Here is a 24,629-nt window from a genome sequence, read left to right as displayed (position 1 = left end):
TTAAGGTACGTCTCATGAAACTGTTAATACAAACAAATATTTTGGTTCAGATGAGCATTGAATGACGGACTTTGATGTGTATCCTAGATGAGTCTCCGTATGTTATCAAGTACGTAAAGGGTGAGAAAAGTAAGGCTTGCATAAGAATAAGAATGTTGATGAAGTGAGTGGCAGTCACTGTAAAACCACAGTTTGTTTCTTTAGGTATAATAAAGGGCGAACACAAAAAGGCATAATCCATAAACGTGTAGCTGTATTATTTTTTTTTATGAACCCGTTTCATCCACCGCTTTTGGCATTAACATGAAAGATGTAAAGTGCACAAAAGACGCAGACTGTGACTTAACCCATATTAAAAGCTATTAAAAAGGTGAAAAGGGTGTAAGATAATGTGTGGCTCGGAGGCAAAGAAGACTAGGAAGCATTTGGTCATTCCAGTCCTACCAAGCCTTGCTTCAGTCATTTATAAAACGCTGCCAGACAAGAAGCAACCGCGTGCAGGATGCTAACTTAGCGTACGTTACCGAGTTTGTACTTAAGATGTAAAATTCTGCACACTAATCTAAAACCTGAACCTGCATCTGATTGGAGACATAACTAACGACCGGAACTGTAAAATCATAAAAAAATAATTTAAGGTAAGGACCTTCTGCTTGGGGAGGCACACTTCCCGTATATCCTTGTAACCAGTGTGAGTAATAAAAAAAACATTACCTCACTCAGTTCACTGTTAATATGACATTCAAGAGTTGCAACCGGAACACAAACCTTTGCGTTTACCCGGTGTCGTGTTCCTGCTGTCCCCTTATTTCTGGCTGTCCTCCCACGAACTGCGCATGTAGATAAGCAGAGCTGTTCTCACGCATCCCCAGCAGCATGGCTTTGCTCACTTCGCTCCCTCCTCCCCCCGGCTCATGAACCTATGATGCCCTCTAGTCCCCCAAAAATCTGTCAAAATTACGGGCCTGCATATACACACCAAGAGGGTGTTTTAAGATGCTCTTTCCCGTAAATTTACTCATGAATTTACGCATGAAGGCTCTATATCTATATCTATCTATCTATCTATCTATATATCTATATATCTATCTATCTATCTATCTATCTATCTATATATATATATATATATATATATATATATATATATATATATATATATATATATATTAGGGTAGGCGGTGGCCGAACTGGTAGCGTACTGGACCCACATTCGCCGCGTGATGGACGACGCGGGTTCGAATCCTCACGCTACCACTCGGATTTTTCAGTCACCGCCGAGTGGCTTAAAACTACCCACATCCTGTCCTGAAGACCACCCATCAACCCGGACTCTAGAGGAAGCCGTCCAAGCGAATCAAGAACGAGTTCCGGGGGTCAGCATGAGCCAATGCAAGATGGCGCCAATATAAACACTCGCCTGCGCCAGAACGGGCTGGGCCGACCATCAGGCCCCACCTGGAAGAAGCCTTGGGCCGACCATCAGGCCCCACCTGGAAGAAGCCTTGGGCCGACCATCAGGCCCCACCGGGAAGATGCCTACCGGCGCAATAGGCAACAACGTAAAAAAAAAATATATATATATATATATATATATATATATATATATATATATATATATATATATATATATATATACGGGCCCTTCACTTCACTTATTACAAAACAGCGCTGTACTGGATTCATGAATGTTTTTCTATGAAAGAAAACAATATGCCCTCCCGTGCTTGAAAACACTGGAAGGACAGCCATGTACACGCGACCAGCTGCGTACACGTATCCGTGTTCATAGCGATCCGCCTTTTTATTTGTAAACAAAACGGACCGACAGAAACAGAGAGAAGCCAGGAACGCGCCACACCGGCACCCGATGTTCTGCTATTCTGAGACTAATGCCAAAAGTGTCAGCATGATACACGAAACACCCTGACGAGACAGTCACGGTGGTGGTGGTCAAGGATGTACTCGACTGGCCCTGTCATGATGCGTCCTGCGGCCGCGGGGTTGTATTAGGGACGCTGGCCCGTTGTGTAAGTGTGCAGGGATCAAGATTTTTTTTATTTATGCTGCACTCGCCAATTGAAGATTATCATTTCACACACACACACACACACACACACACACACACACACACACACAGAATTAATAGAATATGTAACATTAAAATACGTAGGCATCTTGTAGTCAAGCAGCAAGAGCCGGGTCCCATTCAAAACATTCTCACGATCCGTGTACCTTGACTCCTACCGTAACTATAATGAGACATTTATTCAAAAGTGGTACAACAGGTGCATACACGTGACAGCCATAATAAATACAAAGAGTGCGTAGCAAGTCTGGATATATGTTCATACAAAGGTCATACAGACAAATTTAAAGATTTGCATGACGACCATAGAATCATAGATATACAGTGGTAGCTACACAGTATAATACATGAACAACGTCTGGAAACGATAAATGCATACATAGAAAATTTAATGTATTTAGTAAAAAATGTGTGTGTGGGGGGGGGGGGGGGGACGTGGGATTCAAATTCAAAATGGTTCGGTTGCGATACATAACGACTATGTTACATGGGAAGAATCCTCATCACAAAGATCCAAGAAAAGGAAAGTAATCATTAAATGGTATGTGTTAGTGGACACACTGACACACCTCCATTACACGTCCCAATCTCGGAGGAGCTCCACAACCTCATAAGCATTCCCTTCCCACACACTTGCTCACTCATTTAGACCCAATTTCACAGTCCAACACAGTGGCTTTGTAATCGCCCGAACCAAACTCTTCAATCTTCTACACTCCATAATGGTTAGGTTTTCGATACAACACCAGGGCCGGTACTTATAAAAGTTCATAGCGCTATGAATTTTTCATAAACCTTCAAAATGGCGGATATTTTTCATAAATATTTCATAAGCAGTTCATAAGCCTTAAGAAAAATTCATAAGCGTTAAGAAAAATTCATATGGTAAGACAGCGCGAGAGGTGTCATACGAGCTTATGAAATTTTCATAGGTACAAAGGACTGACTCTTCAACGGGTCACATGTACATGAAGGTTAAGATCAAGATCAAGGCATCATGGCTGGACAACAACAACAAGCCCGTGTACGTCAGCCAAGGGAATTTCGAGAAAGGAGAGACGTCCTGAATGAACTGAGTGATACAGAACTGATCAGAAGGTACCGACTTGATCGTGCTGGCATTGTTTTTGTGACAGACTTGGTGAGGCCCGTGTTACTGAGACCAACGGCGACCAACAAGGCTCTCACTCCCGAGCATAAAGTTTTAATAACCTTAAGGTACCTAGCGACGGGGAAAATGCAGCTCTGTAATGGTGATGACTTGGGAGTGTCCCAACAGACAGTGAGCAGGGTCATCACGGAAACACTGGACGCCCTAAGTGCCCCACACATACTGAAAAGATTTATAAAGTTTCCCGCCAATCAAGATCTCCAGCAAAAAAAGACAGAATTCAGGGACGTTGCTGGCTTTCCTGAAGTGGTTGGTGTTATTGATGGAACTCACATCAGAATTATGAGACCAAGACAGTTTGAGGCAGAATATGTAAACCGCAAGAGATACCATAGTATAAATGTGCAGGTGGTTTTCGATGCCAAATACAAGATTACTGACTTAGAAGCGAAGTGGCCAGGCTCAGTTCATGATGCACGCATTTTGAATGAAAGTGGGCTCAAGAGGATGTTCGAGACTCGTGCTGTTCCAGCTGGATGCCATCTGCTTGGGGACAGTGGGTACGGTAACAAAACTTGGCTGCTGACACCATATCTACGACCTCAGCATGAATACCAGCTAGCCTACAATAGGTAAGATATGAAATAATCTGCATTCTTTGATGGGGTTGAGGCAGCAGCTACAGGGTCATCCATGGCGTCAAGAAACGAAAAGGCGTGCGGCGTGTGGCTCACTGGCTGACTGGCTGAGCGAATGTTTACCTCCGGCGGAGCGCCGTTGCTTAGGCTACAGTTTGTTTTGGATAATAACCTTATTTACTGCGAAGATATAGTGAAATTATTGCTTAATTAATATGGAAATGTGTTTTTTATGTCTATTTCCATATCTTCAGTGCTTCTATATCACTTAATAGAAAAAAATTGTATGCAGGGTTCCCACACTTGTCGGCGATCACGAAATCACCCATAGCTATGAACGTTATAGCTATGAAAGGGATATGAAACTTTCATAGTGCTTATGAAAAAAAATTATGAAACTTTCATAGTTATTACCAGATTTACGATTGAAATTTATGAAATTTTATAAGTACCAGCCCAGGATGCACATGATACTTCCCTTGTGGTTTCCTCAATTTTTTTAACTTAAATATAAACACCAAACACTACACAAGGAATTTTTAAAGTCCTTGGCTTATTAACCCGTCATTCCTTCACTCATCCTGCCCACCCCCACCTTCCCCCCACACACGAGACAAATAGCGAAGGATCACCTCGTCGTTGCAAACCATTATTCCATATTAATCACCTAGCAGTGTTTCATTTGTGAGGTTTGAAGCGTACCTCATTCATCCATTGCTTCATGTTGAGGGACAAGGAGACTGAAGCCCCTTTATTTGTGTTTTTGCCACTGGATATATGTTATGAAAGGTTTTGACTTTTCAGTTGTCACGTTTGTTGGAGGCAAGATATTATGAACGACCTTCTGTTAACATTATGGTCAGGTTAGCCCTCGAATTAACTGATGAAGTGATTTGGTGGGCTGATTGATTTATCCATTGGGGTTTGATTGTTGTACCTGGTGGGGTTGAGTTCGTTTATCTGATGGGGTTAGTTTGCTTTGTCTGGTGGGGTTGAGTTGGTTTATCTGGTGGGGTTAGTTTGGTGTGTCTGGTGGGGTTGAGTTGGTTTGTCTGGTGGGGTTAGTTTGGTGTGTCTGGTGGGGTTAGTTTGGTGTGTCTGGTGGGGTTAGTTTGGTGTGTCTGGTGGGGTTAGTTTGGTGTGTCTGGTGGGGTTAGTTTTGTGTCTGGTGGGGTTAGTTTGGTGTGTCTGGTGGGGTTGAGTTGGTTTATCTGGTGGGGTTAGTTTGGTGTGTCTGGTGGGGTTAGTTTGGTGTGTCTGGTGGGGTTAGTTTGGTGTGTCTGGTGGGGTTAGTTTAGTGTGTCTGGTGGGGTTAGTTTAGTGTGTCTGGTGGGGTTAGTTTAGTGTGTCTGGTTGGGCTAGTTTAGTGTGTCTGGTGGGGTTAGTTTAGTGTGTCTGGTGGGGCTAGTTTAGTGTGTCTGGTGGGGTTAGTTTAATGTGTCTGGTGGGGCTAGTTTAGTATGTCTGGTGGGGTTACTTTAGTGTGTCTGGTGGGGTTACTTTAGTGTGTGTGGTGGGGTTAGTTTAGTGTGTCTGGTGGGGTTAGTTTAGTGTGTCAGGTGGGGCTAGTTTAGTGTGTCTGATGGGGTTAGTTTAGTGTGTCTGGTGGGGTTAGTTTCATGTGTCTGGTGGGGTTAGTTTAGTGTGTCTGGTGGGGTTAGTTTAGTGTGTCTGGTGGGGTTAGTTTCATGTGTCTGGTGGGGTTAGTTTAGTGTGTCTGGTGGGGTTAGTTTAGTGTGTCTGGTGGGGTTAGTTTCATGTGTCTGGTGGGGTTAGTTTAGTGTGTCTGGTGGGGTTAGTTTGGTGTGTCTGGTGGGGCTAGTTTAGTGTGTCTGGTGGGTTAGTTTAGTGTGTCTGGTGGGGTTAGTTTAGTGTGTCTGGTGGGGTTAGTTTCATGTGTCTGGTGGGGTTAGTTTAGTGTGCCTGGTGGGGTTAGTTTGGTGTGTCTGGTGGGGCTAGTTTAGTGTGTCTGGTGGGGTTAGTTTAGTGTGTCTGGTGGGGTTAGTTTGGTGTGTCTGGTGGGGTTAGTTTGGTGTGTCTGGTGGGGTTAGTTTAGTGTGTCTGGTGGGGTTAGTTTGGTGTGTCTGGTTGGGCTAGTTTAGTGTGTCTGGTTGGGCTAGTTTAGTGTGTCTGGTTGGGCTAGTTTAGTGTGTCTGGTGGGGTTAGTTTAGTGTGTCTGGTGGGGTTAGTTTGGTGTGTCTGGTTGGGCTAGTTTAGTGTGTCTGGTGGGGTTAGTTTAGTGTGTCTGGTGGGGCTAGTTTAGTATGTCTGGTGGGGTTACTTTAGTGTGTCTGGTGGGGTTACTTTAGTGTGTCTGGTGGGGTTAGTTTAGTGTGTCTGGTGGGGTTAGTTTAGTGTGTCTGGTGGGGTTAGTTTGGTGTGTCTGGTGGGGTTACTTTAGTGTGTCTGGTGGGGTTAGTTTAGTGTGTCAGGTGGGGCTAGTTTAGTGTGTCTGGTGGGGTTAGTTTGCTTTGTCTGGTGGGGTTAGTTTGCTTTGTCTGGTGGGGTTAGTTTAGTGTGTCTGGTGGGGTTAGTTTAGTGTGTCTGGTGGGGTTAGTTTCGTGTGTCTGGTGGGGTTAGTTTAGTGTGTCTGGTGGGGTTAGTTTGGTGTGTCTGGTGGGGTTAGTTTAGTGTGTCTGGTGGGGTTAGTTTAGTGTGTCTGGTGGGGTTAATTTCGTGTGTCTGGTGGGGTTAGTTTAGTGTGTCTGGTGGGGTTAGTTTAGTGTCTCTGGTGGGGCTAGTTTAGTGTGTCTGGTGGGGTTAGTTTAGTGTGTCTGGTGGGGTTAGTTTGGTGTGTCTGGTGGGGTTAGTTTGGTGTGTCTGGTGGGGTTAGTTTAGTGTGTCTGGTGCGGTTAGTTTAGTGAGTCTGGTGGGGTTAGTTTAGTGTGTCTGGTGGGGTTAGTTTAGTGTGTCTGGTGGGGTTAGTTTAGTATGTCTGGTGGGGTTACTTTATTGTGTCTGGTGGGGCTAGTTTAGTATGTCTGGTGGGGTTAGTTTAGTGTGTCTGGTGGGGTTAGTTTAGTGTGTCTGGTGGGGTTAGTTTAGTGTGTCTGGTGGGGTTAGTTTAGTGTGTCTGGTGGGGTTAGTTTAGTGTGTCTGGTGGGGTTAGTTTAGTGTGTCTGGTGGGGTTAGTTTGGTGTGTCTGGTGGGGTTAGTTTGGTGTGTCTGGTGGGGTTAGTTTAGTGTGTCTGGTGGGGTTAGTTTGGTGTGTCTGGTGGGGTTAGTTTAGTGTGTCTGGTGGGGTTAGTTTAGTGTGTCTGGTGGGGTTAGTTTAGTGTGTCTGGTGGGGTTAGTTTGGTGTGTCTGGTGGGGTTAGTTTGGTGTGTCTGGTGGGGTTACTTTAGTGTGTCTGGTGGGGATAGTTTAGTGTGTCAGGTGGGGCTAGTTTAGTGTGTCTGGTGGGGCTAGTTTAGTGTGTCTGGTGGGGCTAGTTTGGTGTGTCTGGTGGGGTTAGTTTGGTGTGTCTGGTTGGGCTAGTTTAGTGTGTCTGGTTGGGCTAGTTTAGTGTGTCTGGTGGGGTTAGTTTAGTGTGTCTGGTGGGGTTAGTTTGGTGTGTCTGGTTGGGCTAGTTTAGTGTGTCTGGTGGGGTTAGTTTAGTGTGTCTGGTGGGGTTAGTTTAGTGTGTCTGGTGGGGTTAGTTTGGTGTGTCTGGTTGGGCTAGTTTAGTGTGTCTGGTGGGGTTAGTTTAGTGTGTCTGGTGGGGTTAGTTTAGTGTGTCTGGTGGGGTTAGTTTGGTGTGTCTGGTTGGGCTAGTTTAGTGTGTCTGGTGGGGTTAGTTTGGTGTGTCTGTTGGGGTTAGTTTGTTTCATCTTGTGGAGTTAGTTTGCTTCATCCGGTGGGGTTGGTGTGCTTTTTCTGGGGGACTTTATATCTTGGGTTAGTTTAATTTCTCTGGTGGGGTTATTGAGACTGCCTTTGAAAAACTATTAAAGCTTTTCAATAGATCTCAAGAAAGGAAAATATCAAATGTCAAGAAAATTGCAGCCATAATTTTAACAGAAAAAAAAAAGGAAACCCAACATTTAAAAAATAAATAAATAAATAACCTTTCAGCTGACTATGTTACCTACAAACAGTGGTGGGCACCACTAACCGAAAAGTTTGCTTCACTAACTGGTAATCCACTAACTAAAAAGTTGGCTTTACTTACACTAAACCGCTAAACTGATAAAGAAATTAGTGGAAGCTAACTCTAGCTGCTAACTGTTTTTTATGTGGATTTAGCTTCGGTTTAGTATTTTGGCTCTAAAACCCTTAAAACCAGAGCTAGTGACCTGAGTTAAAAGAGTTGGAAATGAAAGATGCATTACCCTAAAATACCAAAAAGTTTCCCAAATATTGTCCAATTACCCTACTTTAAGGCATAATTTACCCAAAAGTGGAAGCCCTGGAGATGTTGTGCCATGTGGCTCAACTGGTGTTGTGTATGCCCACAACGGACAAGAACAAATCTGTATGAATTTTTTAGTGGACTTAAAGAAGTCAGCGGAGAAGGAACTACATATAGCGAAAGCTAATTGGTCTACGAACTGTTTCCAAAGTTAACGAAAACGCTAATCAGCTAAGGAAAAAATTAGCTTCGCTAATTAGCAGTTAGCGGGTTAGCAGAACCGTGCCCACCACTACATACAAATTATTGAAAATTATTATCAAAAACAATTTCAGATATTATATTTTAACCATCCCTGGAAAGAAGCTGTTTTTAGAGTGGATTATCACCCTTAGGTCACATCCAGACAAGTCTTTTTTTTTCTTTTTTTTTTTTTTTCTTTTTTTTTTTTTTACACACAACAAAGGAGGCCGCTCAAGGGCACACAAAAAAAGAAAACAATAATAAAAAAAAGCCCGCTACTCGCTGCTCCTAAAAAAGAAACAAAAGATTGCATACTATAGAAAATATGAGTACATAAGACTACTTTTTAGCATTCATTGACTACATAAAGGCCTTCGACTCTGTGGAAACTGAAGCGGTGCTGAATGCAATTCATAAAAGTGATGAAGAAATGTGTTGTAAAATTTTTGAAGACATATGCAAAGATGAAACAGCAATTATTAAACTTCATATAGATACCATAAAAGCCCCAATAAGAAAAGGAATGAGTGACATTATCTCAAACTGTTAACAGCATCCTTAGAAGAATTTTTCAGAGAGTTTCATTGGTGTTGTAAAATAATTACATTGTTCTTTTTAGCAAGGATTGTGGTGAACTGCAGTGTATGATCAAATAATTGAACAGGGAAAGTTTACTATAAGAGCTAAAGAAAAGACGACTAAAGTTATGTTCAAAAATCTTGCTCAAACCACAGTTCAAATGAAACAAATAATCATCCAAGAAGCTCTAGAAACCATAAAATCATATGATAATGCAGGACAACTGATACAGTCGAATCTTCCACAAAAAATGGAAATAAAAACACTTAGAAAGACTAGGCTAAAGTTTCTTACCAAACAACGGGTAGATGAATGTATCATGTCACCTAGACGTCGCTCCACACTGTCTCCATCTTGAATGATCTTAGATGTATTGCTCTTCCACCTCATCCAGTGCCAAACCTCTCCTTGCCAGCCCATCTCTGACTCCTCCTCTCTCTCTCTTCCTTGACCTCCAGATAGGTTTTCTCCCCTGTGGTCTCCACTCCAGATATCTTGTTTTAACATGTAAATCTGCAATTTTGCTGAATACCTTTTGGTTTATTTTAACAAAGTACTATTTGCAGGACTTGGTATGCTCCAAGGTGTGCTGTTCATCAGTGGCATAACAGGTGCTGCTTCCCCTCTCTTCAAGATACTAACACCACAAGCACACGAGTGATGGCATGTATCTTAACAGGCTTCAGTGTCAGGATGCTCAACATCACAGTAACCTCAAGATGTTATTGTATCTGTAAGTGAGACGTTGAGGAAGTGGATGTTTGTAATGAGAGGAGTTTGTTCCTGTCAAACACCTTGCAGCACAAGTTAATCCACAGGTATACTTGGGCAAAGTGAATGAGAAGAGCTTTATTGATTTTTTTTTAGCTGTGGATAATAGGCTGAAGTAGGATGTATTAAATGCAAAGGTTGAAGGGAATGTTAAATTTTCCTGACTACTTTGCAGTAGTAGGAAAAGTAAGGATGAGGGAGAAATGAGAAAGGGAACAGGCAGGTGAGAGATTGTGAGTGTGACTGCAGGCAGGTATTTTAGACTTACAGGAGCAAGAGTACGAATAGAAAATAGTACTAGAACTAGTGAAGTGTTGAGATTTTTTAGAGTTCAGTGGCTATGGTAACCAAGGAAGTAATATGATATAGGGTGTGTGGAAGGGGAAAATGAGTGCATGGTAGACAGATTAACTAAATGAGGGAGTTTAGAAAAAGGACCTGCAGATGCTAGAGAAAAATATGCGAGAAGAGGTGAGATGGGGAAAAAAGAGACAGCAAGGCACTGGTGAAAAGATTGGTATGGGAAAATAAAGAGAGTAGATTAAGATTTGGGTATGAAGAAATCAGTAGAATTTCTGGAGAACAAAAAAACTCTCCTGGAAAGAGGTTAGGAGTAGTGAGGGGGAAGAAAGTGATACCTGCAAAATAAATAGGAGTGATAGAGTACATATAAAAAATGATGAGATAAAGGATATATGGAAGAAGTATTTTAAATCCATGATGAATGAGCATGGGATGGAAAGCAAAAGTGGCCAGTATAGGAGTAAAGTTTAATGTAATGGCCATTTCCACAGGGGGGATGGAAAGGGGCGAGATAGTGGAGGTAATAACGAAGTTAAAATTAGGAAAGGGCTATAATTTTGATGGCATAAAGCTGAAATACTAAAAATGGAGATATAGTTGTGGAGTGGATGATGCGGAAATGTATTCTAGCATGGGAGCAGGTTGAAGTACCAGAAGACTGGAGATGGGCTGTTTATCATTGTACCACTGTACAAAGGAAAGGAAGCAGGGATGATTGTTACAGGTATTAGGGAATAAACTGGAAAGGTTTATGGTTTCAAATGTGGATGAAGAAAACAAAAGTGTAGGCAATGAACAAAGTTTTGTTAAGGAATAATAGGTACTGTGCATTTTTATTTTATTTTATACATATATAGTTTAAAAGTATCTAGAAAAAAAAATAATCTGTTGGCTGCTTTCATCGTCCAAGCTTCTTCCACAACCCCCTTTAGGCCATCTCTGCCCAGCATGTAAAACTATAGTCATTCCCTCCCAACAGTGACTGGATCCCTAGCCCAGTAAGTAAGGATGCTGCTGATTGACTGTTGATGGGCAGGGGGTCCAATATCTGTCTCCCAGCACAATGACCTTTTTACATTTCACCTGTGACCCCGGAAGGCTTTTTGGTGGGGCCTGGTGATTGGGCCCAGTCCATTATGGCACAGGCAAATGATTTATAGTGATGCCATCTTGCTTGGCTCATGCTGCCTCCCAGAGCTCATCTTTGATCCTCTTTTCAAGAGAATCAAGAGCCCTGATTGACAGGTGGTCTTCAGGACAGCGTGTGGGAAGTCTCAGGCCACTTGGCGATGACTTAAAAATTCCCAGCCCATTTGTTGCGGGAGGCGGGATGTGAACCTGCTTCTTCTTGAACTCCAAGCCAGCATACTGACCACTCAGCCACTGCTTCCCCATAAAATATTCATTCTATTTCATTACTTGGCTCATTTGTTACATGCAATGGGTAAATTTTGTTGACGTAATTAGATTAACCAGTGATTATATACCTACAACATGGTTTTCAATATAGGATATAAAAATAATTATGGTAAGTATAAGTCAGTGAATAACATATAATATCACTTTTTACAATTAATAACTGTAATAAGTAAAAAATACTTAACCCTTTCCATCCATGACGCAGATGTTGGCGTCACGGTATGGAAAGGGTCAAAAGGAAATGGAAGAGGATTAATCCTCTTCTAAACCTCTCAATCCTCCTCTAAATTCCTCTTAATCCTCTTCCATTTCCTCTTAAAGAGGTTTAGAAGAGGATTAAGAAAGAAGTTTAGAAGAGGACTAACGGTGATGCTGTCAGCCTCACCGGAGTGAAGGGATTAAGAGCCTCTGGAGAAACACTATCTGGTTTTGAAAGAAAATTTATAGTTTATTGAATGTAGCATAAAATTTCTACAATATTAAAGATAAAGATTTCTATGAGAAAGACAACAGCAAAACAATCTTTACAGAGTTAAGGAAAATGCTTCCTTCTCCTCAACAGGCAGCTGGATTGAACCTCGACTGTGTGTGCAAGACATCCTGCACTTGACTGGATGGAGATGTGTTGGATGGTTGTGACACTTGGCAGGGTCCACAGGGCACCACACTTGAAAGAAGCAAGAGTGACATCTTAATGAAATATACAGGTTCTAAAACTTTTCTTGTAAACTTAAATATCTTGATGATAAATATAGCATAGTTGCAGTGCCTGTGTCTGAAGTGTACATTAGTAATGTGCTGTGGCAACCTGCTGGCACATGGCTTGTCTGATTTCGTGGATATTATATGATAGCTTACACTTAGAAATTGTTGTTATCAATAATATGCAGGCAGCACTTACGAGCTGATTTTGAGTTTCAAATCATTAATACTATAACAGACTGCCGTTTTGTTATATCTTCTCCACAGAGAATAGTGCCATAATAATTATTATCAACAACTCTGTGTAAAGTAACAAATCGGCTGTCTGCGATAGTATCAATAATTATATAATTTAAACCTCAAAATCAACAATAATTTACAGTATAAATCATTGTTGCCTGCATTTTATTAAGTAACAACAATTTCTAAGCACTGGCTATTATATATTATCCTACGAAATCAGACAGCAGATTGCCAGAGCTTGATAATGCACAGCTTATGCTCAGGCATCACAACTATAGTGGGGACACCAATCTTATTTGATTTAAGAAGATACTTCAAGCTTTTCCCTCGAGCCTCTAAGGTATTTTTGACACTTGGTACAGTTTTTAAGACCTACTGATACATATTTTTGACACCTGGTGCAGTTTTCAAGACCTATTGATACATATTTTTGACACTTGGTACAGTTTTTAAGACCTACTGATACATATTTTTGACACTTGGTACAGTTTTTAAGACCTACTGATACATATTTTTGACACTTGGTAGTTTTCTAGACCTGTTGATACATATTTTTGACACTTGGTACAGTTTTCAAGACCTATTGATACACGTTTTTGCAGTTTTTTCTACCCATCTTGTACAATTTCAACATTAATCATACCAAACAGTGTAGAAACTAAGGTAGAATATTGCAATGGGGTCCCTCACTGAGCTCGACCTGCCATTTGGTGGCCCTCTTGGAACCTCTGCCAGATCCAAATCTGCAGACTTCTGGAGTGCAGCAAAGATTAAGTGGCATTTTTCTGCAACAAACTAGTAATGTATCAGAGTTGTAATGACCACTATTATGTTTACACCAAAATATATTGGTGCTGTACATAATTCATGCCATTTTAATGAACATTGTTGGCAAAATAAGAGCATTCAACGATATATCCTGCAACGCTCCATCCAGTGAATCATAGGAATGCATCAGTGCAGACTTATGGGTAAACATTTCCTTCATGCAAGATAAGCAAACAAGTCAAACAATAGTGTCAGCGGAGGAAGGTGTTGAAAATTTTGCCACTCAACATTTCCTCCAGGTAATACACCCCTGACTCACCTACTATGCATTCCTCTCTCTCTACAATCAGGGAGCACTGGAGGTTGTTTACTCTGCTGCAAAACATATCGTATGCTCCCGGCAGCAAGTGTTGACTTATTTTATATTTCAAATTTAAATCATAATTCATACATCTTTAGCATCTTATAATATTACATTCACTATACTGAAGTTTAAAAGAACAACATATAACACGTGACAATTGTTCTTGTGGGAAAAAAATATATATTTTAATTTCCTTTTTCTTGCGTATCCCCATTTCTTAACCCTTAGAGCACGGGTGGCGATACATTTCTCTGGATGGTGTGCACGAGGAAAATTTAGAAATTTAAAAGAGGTGGAAATGGTGTCTTTCTTCTTTGCAATAATTGTATATTCATATACTATATATGGTGGTGTAATAAAACTTCTCTCCTAATAATAATAAAGAAGTTACAACAGCCAAAAATATTGCGCATTTTCTCGTGGCCGTGACGCGTCGCGTGGAAGCACCCCACTTGCTCACTCGCTCTCTCTCTCTCTCTCTCTCTACCTACTTGCCCCTCCCTCCTCTGTCAATGTCACTACTATAGCAGTCATCAGAGTCACTGTCACTTTGATTCGCCCGCGCTCTACTTCCGCCCAGAGCAGAGGAACTGCTTGACTCGTCACAAGACATGGCAGATGTATTCCGAACAAAATCGGAGAATGATCTGTGGCCTTCGGTAGGCTGCGCGCTGGAGACGTATGAGAGTGTATACGGATGCCAGATGCCTCCACCATTCTTCCGAGTCAAGAACTGGCGGTATATTTGAAATGTAGGGAGCATAGAGTGTGATGATTATATATATGATCCCCGTACGGGTGGGGCATGTGGTAGCACACTTATATATACGATCGCCGTAATCTAAGGGTCAAATACTACTATCAAGTCAATTGTCTCTATACCGTAGCTATGAGAAAAATGTGATTTCTAAAGGCTAGCGAAAAACTTGTAAGGAAAATTATTTGACAAAGTCCACATTCATAATTTTTGTTGCAGTACCAAGACATCCACCAGATGGCAGGTCGAGCTTAGTGAAGGACCTCATTTAAGTACAGTACCCTCTCGAGTTTCGCGCTCGCTTCGTTCCGAAGGTATAGCGCTAAACTCGAGGTATTGAAAACACTGAAAAGCGCTTATCTATTCCGACCCGTGGAGAGTTAGACTATCCATCTGGGCCTGATGATCAGCCCTGAGCTCGTCATGGCGCAGGCAACTGTTTATAGTGGCGCCATTTTAATTGGCTCATGCTGCCTCCCCGGAGCTCACTTTTTTTCCTTCTATACTCCCTTGTTATCTCAAAATACGTACTTTGGAAATAGGAAGAAAACAGGAAGAGATAACGGGTCGTTTTAAAGCCACAGATGAAGCCTCACAATTGGCTGAGCTTTGAAAACACGCTTGTGATTCCCTGGGAGTCCGATGACGTCAGCGGCCTCGCTGCCTTAAGGCAGTGTCACGCTGGCCATTTTCCTCTAACCGTTGTGGCTATTGGCAACACCCATGCGCCCATCCAGGAGCGAGTTGTCGGTTGTCTGTAACTTGATGTCATGCTGGGCCCTTTTTTTCCCACCACGTTGGCGGCAGCTTGGGCCACCGCCAAATCCAACTTTTCCAAGTGTGCGTCACACACGGCCAAGGTCGATTGCCTGTATCCACATCCACAATGTAAACAAAGCACTTGCCCTGTATCGACATGGCGTCGTCTGCTAAACTAAGGGCTCTCGCAGCTTGTGCTGTCATTACCCAAGTTATGGACTTGTTGCTGCAGTTAAATGGAAGGAAGAAGCTGTTGTGGCTGTGGCATGTCTGTGGTTCTTCCGTGCCAGTTCTTATTGTCACCACTGCGCGTGAGCGGCCAACCCACCCATCTAGACTCCGACCACATAAACACGTGGATCAAGTAACAACACACACACACACACACACACCAGACTCATCATGAACCATGGCAGATGTTTCTCACAAACAAAAATGGCTTTGCCATTTCCTAGAGTGTGTTAGAACTTATTTGGTGAGTGGTTCATACAAACCAAACATACCCAATGGAAAGAAGAGAGCAATGTTAAAGACGACTGTTCTCTTCTTGCCAAGAGCCAGGTTTGGTTCATGTGAGCCACTCACCAAATACGTTCTAACACACTCAAGTGATGGTGAAGTCGTTTCTGTTTGTCAGAAACATCTGCAATGGTTCCTAATGAGTCTGGTGTGTGTGTGTGTGTGTGTGTGTGTGTTATTCGATCCATGTGTTTATGTGATTGAGTCAAGATAGGTGGGTTAGCCACGCACGCACAGTGGTGACAATGAGAACTGGCATGGAGGAAACACAGGCATGCCACATCCACAACCGTTTCTTTCTTCCTTTTAACTGCAGCAACAAGTCCATAACTTGGGTAATGGCAGCACAAGCCGCGACAGCCCTTACTTTGGTAGACGACACCAAGTTGATAGGCTACAGGGCAAGTGCTTTGTTTATGTTGTGGATGTGGATACGGGCAACTGACCTTGGCCATGTGTGACGCACACCCGGAAAAGTTGGAGTTGCCAGTTGCCCTAGCTGGCGCCAACTCGGTGGGAAGAAAAAAGCCCTGTGTGACACCAGCTTACGGATACGAGAACTCGCTCCCGGTTGGGCGTACGGGCATCGCCCGTAGCCTCAACGGTTGGACGAAAATGGCCATTGTGACACCACCTCAAGGCAGTGAAGCCACTGATAGGGTGAGCATCGGCGATGACGTCATCGGACTCCCAGCGAATCACAAGTGTTTTCAGAACTGTCAGCCAATCGTAAGGCAGCCGCCTTCAACTGCAGCTTCAAAACGACCCATTCTCTCTTCCCATTTTCTCTCTCTCTTGCCATAGCCACAATGTTTGGAGGAAAACATCCAGTATGATACTACCTTTAAAGGTAGCGTGCGTGACGCCGATGGTAAGTAGGCGTGACCAGTACGTGTCAAAGCACCGCGAAACTCGGGGTGATGATGCGCAAAAGTCGGGATGGTAAGAATTTAGGACTAACCGCGAAACTCGAGAGGGTACTGTAGAATATTACAATTACTGAAGTTCCTCCACCATTTTTCATAATTCTTAACTTAAGCATTTCAATCGCTGACTATTGTAATTTAATGATATTTAACTGGTCTAACCTTTAGTTACTGAATGAAATTACTAGCATTACTACATTCTAGAACAGGGTAAAACATTACATCAAACTTATAACCAATGGGGAGCACAAGCCAGGAGACGCATCACTTCACTTACCCGCTCCCTTCACCCCCAAGTCCCTCTAAGCGAACATCTACACAGTCTGTCACTTTTGGCAGGATCAGTCAACTTACCCCAACCATGAGTTAGGTGGGCATCTCCTTGGTCTCCACTCAGGGTTGTCTCATACAGAAACAACCCTGTAAGCAGGACCATGTTCAGGAAGTGTGCCATATAGCCCATATATTATACATGCCCATATAGCCGAAGTCAGTGTTCATGGAATAAGTCAATTGCAGGCCTTGATTCAGTTTCATAAAGTAGGTGTTGGTTCGGGACAAAGGCATTCCAACGATACCCCATGATCCTGTTAAGGTACTTTAATGAAGAGATTTTCTATTCTCTTTTTCTATTACTCTCTCGGTCCCACACATCCTCTGCGTGTATCGAAACACACAAGAAATTAATCACAAGGAGATCCCGGCTGCCCGGGATCAAACCCGCGACCAGCGTGACGGGAGAGCCACTCCTTACTGAGTCGGCCAAAGAGGTACCCCATTCACCGAATGGGTTATGGGAGGCTCGCTCATCAGGCCGTCGCCTCACTACAGTACTAAATACCAAAGACATCAACACACCTCTTCAAGTCACTATTCAGTGTCCATGTCTCATAGCGCTACAGTAAGACAGGGAGCACAAGTAAAAAATTATAATCTTTATCCTCCTGCACAGATATTGATTACACCATATACTTGTATTGAGTGAATCCATAACACCATGGACCAAGCTAAGTTAAGTCACTTCCTGGCGAGTGGCAAGACACACCATTGTTAAGCACAACACTACCAAGATGTGTTAAACTTTTGGTGACCTGTGTCCTCGTCACATGCATGAACAGAATCAACTGTGTCATCCAGTAACCCTCCAAATGACTGGACCTTGGTTTTGGCTCAGGAGACCTTTAGTTCCATTACTCTCTCTCTGGAGGATGGCTCTAAAAGTGCTGAATGAGGAGACAAAGCCACTGCCCCTGATTGTCTCATGGACCAATGTCTAGTCATTTGGAGGCTTACTGGAAGACATGGTCTATTCATACATGTGGTGATGACATCAAGGTCACCAAAAGTTCACATATCTTGGTAGCGAAGTCTATCAACAGATTGGCCTGGCCCATGGTGTTATGGACTTGCTCAATATGAGAGGAGTAAACCCTCAGCACAACAGACCCGTTTTTAATGGATTTTTAATATAACGGACAAGGTCAGAAATCCACAGGGACTGACTGGGAATAGTATTTGAACCAATCGCACCTGATAACTGCAAAAGCATCTGCTAGCCATCTCGCCTTCCTCCCTTTATCTGATCTCCCATCCTACGTTACTGTAATACCAGTATCAGACATGTACTACACCAAGTCCCCGATTTAGAAGCGATGTCCATTCCTCCAAATTTGCTTGTAACAAAGCGGAAATTTGTTAACCTTAGCGAATTTTCCCATTTAATTCCATTATGGACATTTGAGAGATGCGTTCCTGTCCAGAAGACCACCTATCAACCTGGACTCTAGATAGTAGATTCTAGGATCAAAGATGAGCTCCGGGGGGCAGCATGAGCCAATGCAAGATGGCGCCACTGTAAACACTTACCTGCGCCACAATGGGCTGGGGCCGATCATCAGGCCCTACTACAGAAGCCTACCAGTGCCACACTTTGTAGTAGTAGAAAAGTAGGTAAAAAATCTTGATTTTGTATCCCTACCCTTCTAACTATCCAGCTTGCCGCGTGTTGCTGGATATTGTCCATTTTCGTGCAGTTCCGGCTGTCATGTTGTTAATGTCATTTCAGATTTATCTATAATAAATAGTTCAAAAGGCACATATTTATCAAGAAAGACATTATTGCATTAATTTCTATCAGTACAATCTGTTACCTTACAACTCAAAAAGAGTTTTGGTAGGAATACTAAGTCAATTTTATGCACATTAGAACAAGTTAAGAATTGGCAAATGAGCGGCGCAGAGACAATCACCCAAGCAATGATGCCAAGTCCACCCCTGAAGGATTGTCTCCATCAACTCTCATGGAACCGACTATAGTAAGTAAACACCCACTACTGTGGTCTCTCTCTCACTCTACAGGTCATTTTGTCTTAAGAGAGCTCCACTATGTCTACTCTCAGCCTTCTGAATTTAGCTGACAGATAACGGGGTATTCAATCTTCTGAGAGGCTCAGGATGTTCAAAGCACTCGCATGGAAAGCTTGCCAGAGGTTAACCCTAGGCTTGGCTCAGCGAGCTTGTCTGGCAATCCCCAGAAGGTGGGTGTGTATGGTGGGGCAGGGGTTTTCTCCTGCCCCAACCAGGTTTAAATCATGAAGATGTCCTTTTCTGTTACTTCTTCGTTCCCTATGCCATGCATTGTAATTTTGTTGCAATAAATGAGCTAAATATTGAAGTCAACTTTTTCTCTTTCCTGCTAATCTATCCCAGTGTTATTTAACATGTGTGAATAGCTGGCTTGGTGCACAAGAGATCTGGAGAGCAATACTCGTAGGATGGAAATATTATAGTTAAGGAAATGGGAAGTGTTCAGTTTGTGCTGCTGCAATAGAAATGTGGAACAAGCAGACATAAGCTGAGCGTGGGGAATCATATGGCTAGCATAGTAAACTGGTAAAATAAGTAATTTTCTTTTCCTTCTAGAACAGATAAAAACAATCTTATTGATGAAAACCGGCATTGCCATACACTACCTTTATATACCAATAATCATGAAGGAGATACATACTTGCATGTATCTTGCTTCTCAGCTACAGTCCAGTCGTCATTCAGCTGAATATCAAGTAGGGCATGTTTTGTATTCATGTCTTGCTTTCAGCTTTGTACCACATCCCTGTAATCCTGTAACATGAGGGACAAAATTAAAGTGAATCTGGACATTATGTAAGTTATGTAAGGAGGTTAATGCAATGAGGGGACGAGACATCACATCAAGACTTTATGGTGTAAGTGTGGTGATAAATTAGGAGGAATACACACTTTGCCCTGCTTTTGCCAGTCCATTTCCATGCTTCAAACAACAGTATACCATGTTAATCATACCACACAATTTGCCTAAGGTAAGAAGGCATGTTACATAACTTCGTCAGCATCTAACTGCAATGGTGGTAGGAAGGATTCCCGCCACACACTGCCTCACCTTCTACATGCATCCAACATCACCCACCTGCCACATCACCAGCTGCCTCATTAGCTCCCTTGCCTCAACCCACAACCTCAGCTACCAACACAATTATGGATATAGAAGGTGCCACCTGCTGACAAAGATGCTTGGGACAAATGTACACATCAATAAAGGATTGGAACGCTTGAGAAAAATGAAGAATAACACCAACCAAGACCAAGAAGAGGGAGAATGACAGTACCAGGGCCCGTACTTATAAAGAAATTTATGCGAGACGTAAACTGAGACATATCCGAGTATTAACAATGACGAGACATAACCCCCCTCCTTACGTTTCACCCCCTCAACATAACCAGCTCGACATAAGCGAGTATTAGTACATCGTTGCCAAACCCTGAGCTGCACATATGAAAGGGATGCCAACTCAAAATAAAATGTTGGAATTTGGTATAATTTTGATGTTAAAAGCATATTGACGTATTGGAAATATGTATAAAATATAAAAAAGTATTTTTGGGTATTGTTGGCGATGCATAGATCAACATCACATGGAATAATGAAAAAATTAAAGATGTAGCCCCTCAAACACGTAAACAAACATTCCCGCGAGCTTCAAGCTAGCAGCCAGCCATGGACGCCAACAGCCAGCCACGACCTCAAGAGCCCCTCAGCAGCCAGCGCTTTCACGCAAGATACGTGCGTCATGGACAGACCCGGGCCAGTTTGCTGTTTGGTGTAAAATTCTCCCGTGTGTGTCACATATGATTTGCACATTTAAAGAGTGGTGCCCTTTCCTGTTTACATACTTTGCCTCAAATTCCCTGGGTGCAACAATCCTCACATGTGCTCCGTCTACTGCCCCTACCACACCAGGGAATCCCGCAATTTCCTCAAACTCACGCCGCTTCACCTGAGTTTCTTGCACAGTGAGGGGGAACTTGATGAAGCGTCTCACTATATGAGGCTGTGCAAGGGCGTACACAGTCTCCCGGGTGACCCTGCTGACGGTCTGTTGTGAAGGCCCCAAGTCGTCGCTGCTACACTGCTGCATTTTGCCCGTAGCAAGATACCTCAGTGTTATGAGGACCTTCATCTCAGGGGAGAGGGCTTGGTTCCTGTTTGTAGATGTAGTCAAGGCCTCACACACCAAATCGGTCACAAAGAGTATCCCTGCACGGTCCAGGCGGTACCTCTTGATCAATTCCAGGTCCGAAAGTTCATCAAGGATGTCTCTTCGTGCCTGAAAAGTCCTCAGCTGCCGCAGACACGCACCCACTACCTCCGCCATCTTGACTGTTATGCTTCACTTAGGTCGACCTAAGGAATGCAATGTTACCCCCACCCCATGCGTAGCTGGCGAGTCAGTTTAGGTTCCGATTAGTTGAAACCCAAGGGTTATGCTTCCCTTACGTCTCGGTGTCTGCCATTTTCTTGATTTATGCCTCACATAAGCGAAACATATTCTTTAAAAGTACAGGCCCAGTACCACCGAAGATTATGCATCAGCTAAGTTCTGATTAAACCTGGCTACACTGAGGGGCATGGTGCATCCTGACACCCTCACCCACAAGCAATTAATACCTTTTCTAAAGGCCCGTCCAGATCGGGGTTTCAAATTGCGCAACACATTGCTGCAACTCAATTTTTGTGTTGCGTGTTGCCTGAGAGAATTGCCGCATGGGGCATTTTCGTAACACGGTGACGATGCAGGTGACAGTAGGTGATAAGCTGTCACCAAGGAAGGATTGGCGCCGCTTACTTTACTGTTCCATTCACACAATGGCTGATGATAATTTGTCATCATGGAGCAGGCCACATACCTTGCTATTTATAGATTTGCTGAAGCAGCATCCATGCCTATGAAAGGTGAAAAGCAAAGACTACAAAAACAAAAATTTAGGAAGTGCATATCTGAATACTGTGTGCAGTGAAATGATAAATAAAATAAATTATAGCGTGACTTCTTGCACCACATCCTTTACCTTTTCTTTTGATTCTCCTTTTTTGCACATGTTAATGCAACGATAGCCCATAAAATGCCCTCCTGCTCAGTACCATCCATTCTGTGTGGCTCTCTGTCAGCGATTAATGCGCAACAGGCCTGGTACAGTGTGGGCAAACTGACACTCTCACAACACTTCATGCAACAGGAGTTGCACCATACATTGCACAACATGAACCCCAGTCTGGATGGGCCTGTAAATGAAAAGTTATTAGAACAATAAATATATGTTTGTTAGGATAACAATAATGTTTCTTACATGTATGTGAGAAAGAAGTGGGTGGATAAATGAATGATCAGATACAAATAAAAAAATTAAAAATGCATTTTTCTTCGATCAATTTGAAGTTTATAAGATAATTGTGATACTGTTACCTTCTTTCCCTCTTTCTGATTAATTCTTCTCTTAAATGGACGTGCCACACTCTGAGGATGGGTTGGTGCACCCTTAACTTTACTCCTCCCACATGTTTCCCCACAATGTGCCTCACTAGGCGTATAGACCAAAATATAGACACAAAATAGACTGAAGGCACTCATGTTGTACATCAGCAGTCCTTGGCAATAAACATGGTGAAAAAAATAAATGTAAGTACATGGAGGGAGAGAGAGAAGAGAGAGGATGAAGGAAGGGAGAGAAGAGATAAAGGGACATGAGTGAGGGAGGGTAACAATTGTTACCGTCCCTACTTAAGTAGGGATGGAAAGGAAAAGGAATGGACGGAGGAAGAGAAGGGAGACAAGAAATTTGTGATACAGAAACAAACAGATTTGAATGGAGGGCAGTGGGAAGCTAACCTCACCCCCAAAACACTGAGGCAGCTCTTGGAACACAACGCACACTCCTGCTTAGTTACACCTCTCCTCCACTTTGCCACAGATACATCTCTCATCCTAGAGATTTTGGGTTTTTTGCATGGACAGCTGCACAAATGATGGTTGAAAACAAGCTATTTTCAGCAAAATGTCAGAACTCCCATGTGTGGGGAGACACGTGCTGAAAACCCCCCGCAGCTTAGGGATTAAAGCCACGGTAGATTGTCACCTTGAAGCAATGCACAGATTAAGATATGCCCCACACTTTACCTACTTCTACCATAAAAATGCCCCAGGACACCATTCACTGATATACTTGAATTAAAACACTGAACTGACTGGCATGGAAATAAAAATTAAATAAAAAATGGGAAGAAAATGTAAACATGTTTGAGAAGATAGGGGAATGCAGGAAGCATATAACACTAACATCAATAAAGAAGTTTCATGGTTACCCACAAGATGAAGATTGTCGAAGTAACTTCAACCGTGACTCCTGATCTGCTGTGTGACTGAGAACCTCTACTGTGCTACTAGGCACCGTGCTCTGCTGACTCCAGGAAGCCTAATGACAACCACTGAACCTTCCATCATGTCAAATCTGCCAAGAGAAGCAAAAATCACCACCACAAGATTTCCAAACTTATACAACAGCATTTTCTGGTTAATGTAGCATGACATTGTAAACATAACCTGATCTAAGTTAGATCATCTTGTGTGTATCAACGGATAAAACAATTGGTTAAACTTACATTACAGTTTTGCAACAACCAGCAGGAACACAACCCAATTCTGAAGGACACTTTAGGATATGGACATAACAATACTTACCCAGAGTTCTGGAACCCAACAGCCTCACTTGACTTCCAGTGATAAGTATATCCACACTTAGCACAGTACTTCCCTCTGACTGGCACTTCAGGAACTTACTTCCCCTGCTCAGTGTTCAATTCATCATCAAAAATATGACCTCTGAACATATGGTATATGAACTTGCACATCCTCTTAGTCTGGAATATATGAACTTGAACATCCTCTTGCTCTTCCAGACTAACTCTTTTTGGACATTATATGAGATAGTATGCTCATCAGATGTGGTAATGTATTAGTATTTGCTTTCCACAACGAAAATATGCTTGTATTCAGAAAATTGTTTTGCAGCAACAAATGGCATCAGTCTTGACTCAGTTCTAATTATATCTAGAATATGGTATGGAATGTGTCTATGAGAAGTGCAAGTTATGCTTTGTTCATTTTTCAAGGGTTTCCATTGCTCTAAGGACCTGGGGTGACAAGACATGGCAGTTCAACTTTTGGTAGTCCAGTCCCATGTAGACCATATATCCTTGGCTTCCAAAACCCCATAGGTAACAGTTGCAAATGACTGTCACAATGGTGCCTCTATGATTGGGGCAGAATCCTGTTGAGCTGGTAAGATTTCAGCAAGAAGGTCTGAATGAAAACTTGGATGAGTTGGTTGATGACTGTGTCCAGGGGACTGCTGGAAGACATGGGCCACCATTCCTGAGGTGTGAAGTTTTCTATCGTTTCATGTTGACTTCTTGGGTCAGCTGAGGTCATCAATAGGTCTGCTGAGCACTTAGCAGTCCATCCTGCTCACTCAAGGGACAAGCATGGAATCAAATGATCACACTTACTACAAGGCCAAGTGTTTGCTTAATCATTTCATGTCACAGAACCTAACCCAAATATTACTACACTTCACATTAAAAAAAATAACTCCAATAATACAATATGTATTGCAACATTTGAGTAGTCAATAACTAACATTAACAATTAACAGTTATCAGAGAACTGTTTGCCTGAAACACTGTCCCAGAAATTATTATAATGCTCTTCACATTAAAATGAAGCAGTCTTACCCAATTA

The 24,629-nt window shown here is 42.6% G+C and overlaps 1 long non-coding RNA gene across 2 annotated transcripts in view; it reads left to right on the top strand.

Moving 5' to 3' along the window:
- Positions 1 to 21,874, top strand: part of LOC126998967 (uncharacterized) — a 70,585-nt gene extending 48,711 nt beyond the window's left edge. The window contains exons 4-5 of one of the 2 annotated variants that reach the window (XR_007753085.1): positions 9,554 to 9,720; positions 11,041 to 21,874. This is a non-coding gene — a long non-coding RNA (uncharacterized LOC126998967). The remainder of the gene's footprint in view (positions 1 to 9,553; positions 9,721 to 11,040) is intronic. The other variant, XR_007753084.1, reaches the window with a different exon arrangement.
- Positions 21,875 to 24,629: the final 2,755 nt, after the last annotated feature.

Source organism: Eriocheir sinensis, chromosome 15, assembly GCF_024679095.1.
Source record: "Eriocheir sinensis breed Jianghai 21 chromosome 15, ASM2467909v1, whole genome shotgun sequence".
Lineage (NCBI taxonomy): Eukaryota > Metazoa > Arthropoda > Malacostraca > Decapoda > Varunidae > Eriocheir > Eriocheir sinensis.
The sequence above is the reverse complement of the archived record's forward strand: the minus strand, read 5'-3'. Positions and strand labels throughout refer to the sequence as shown.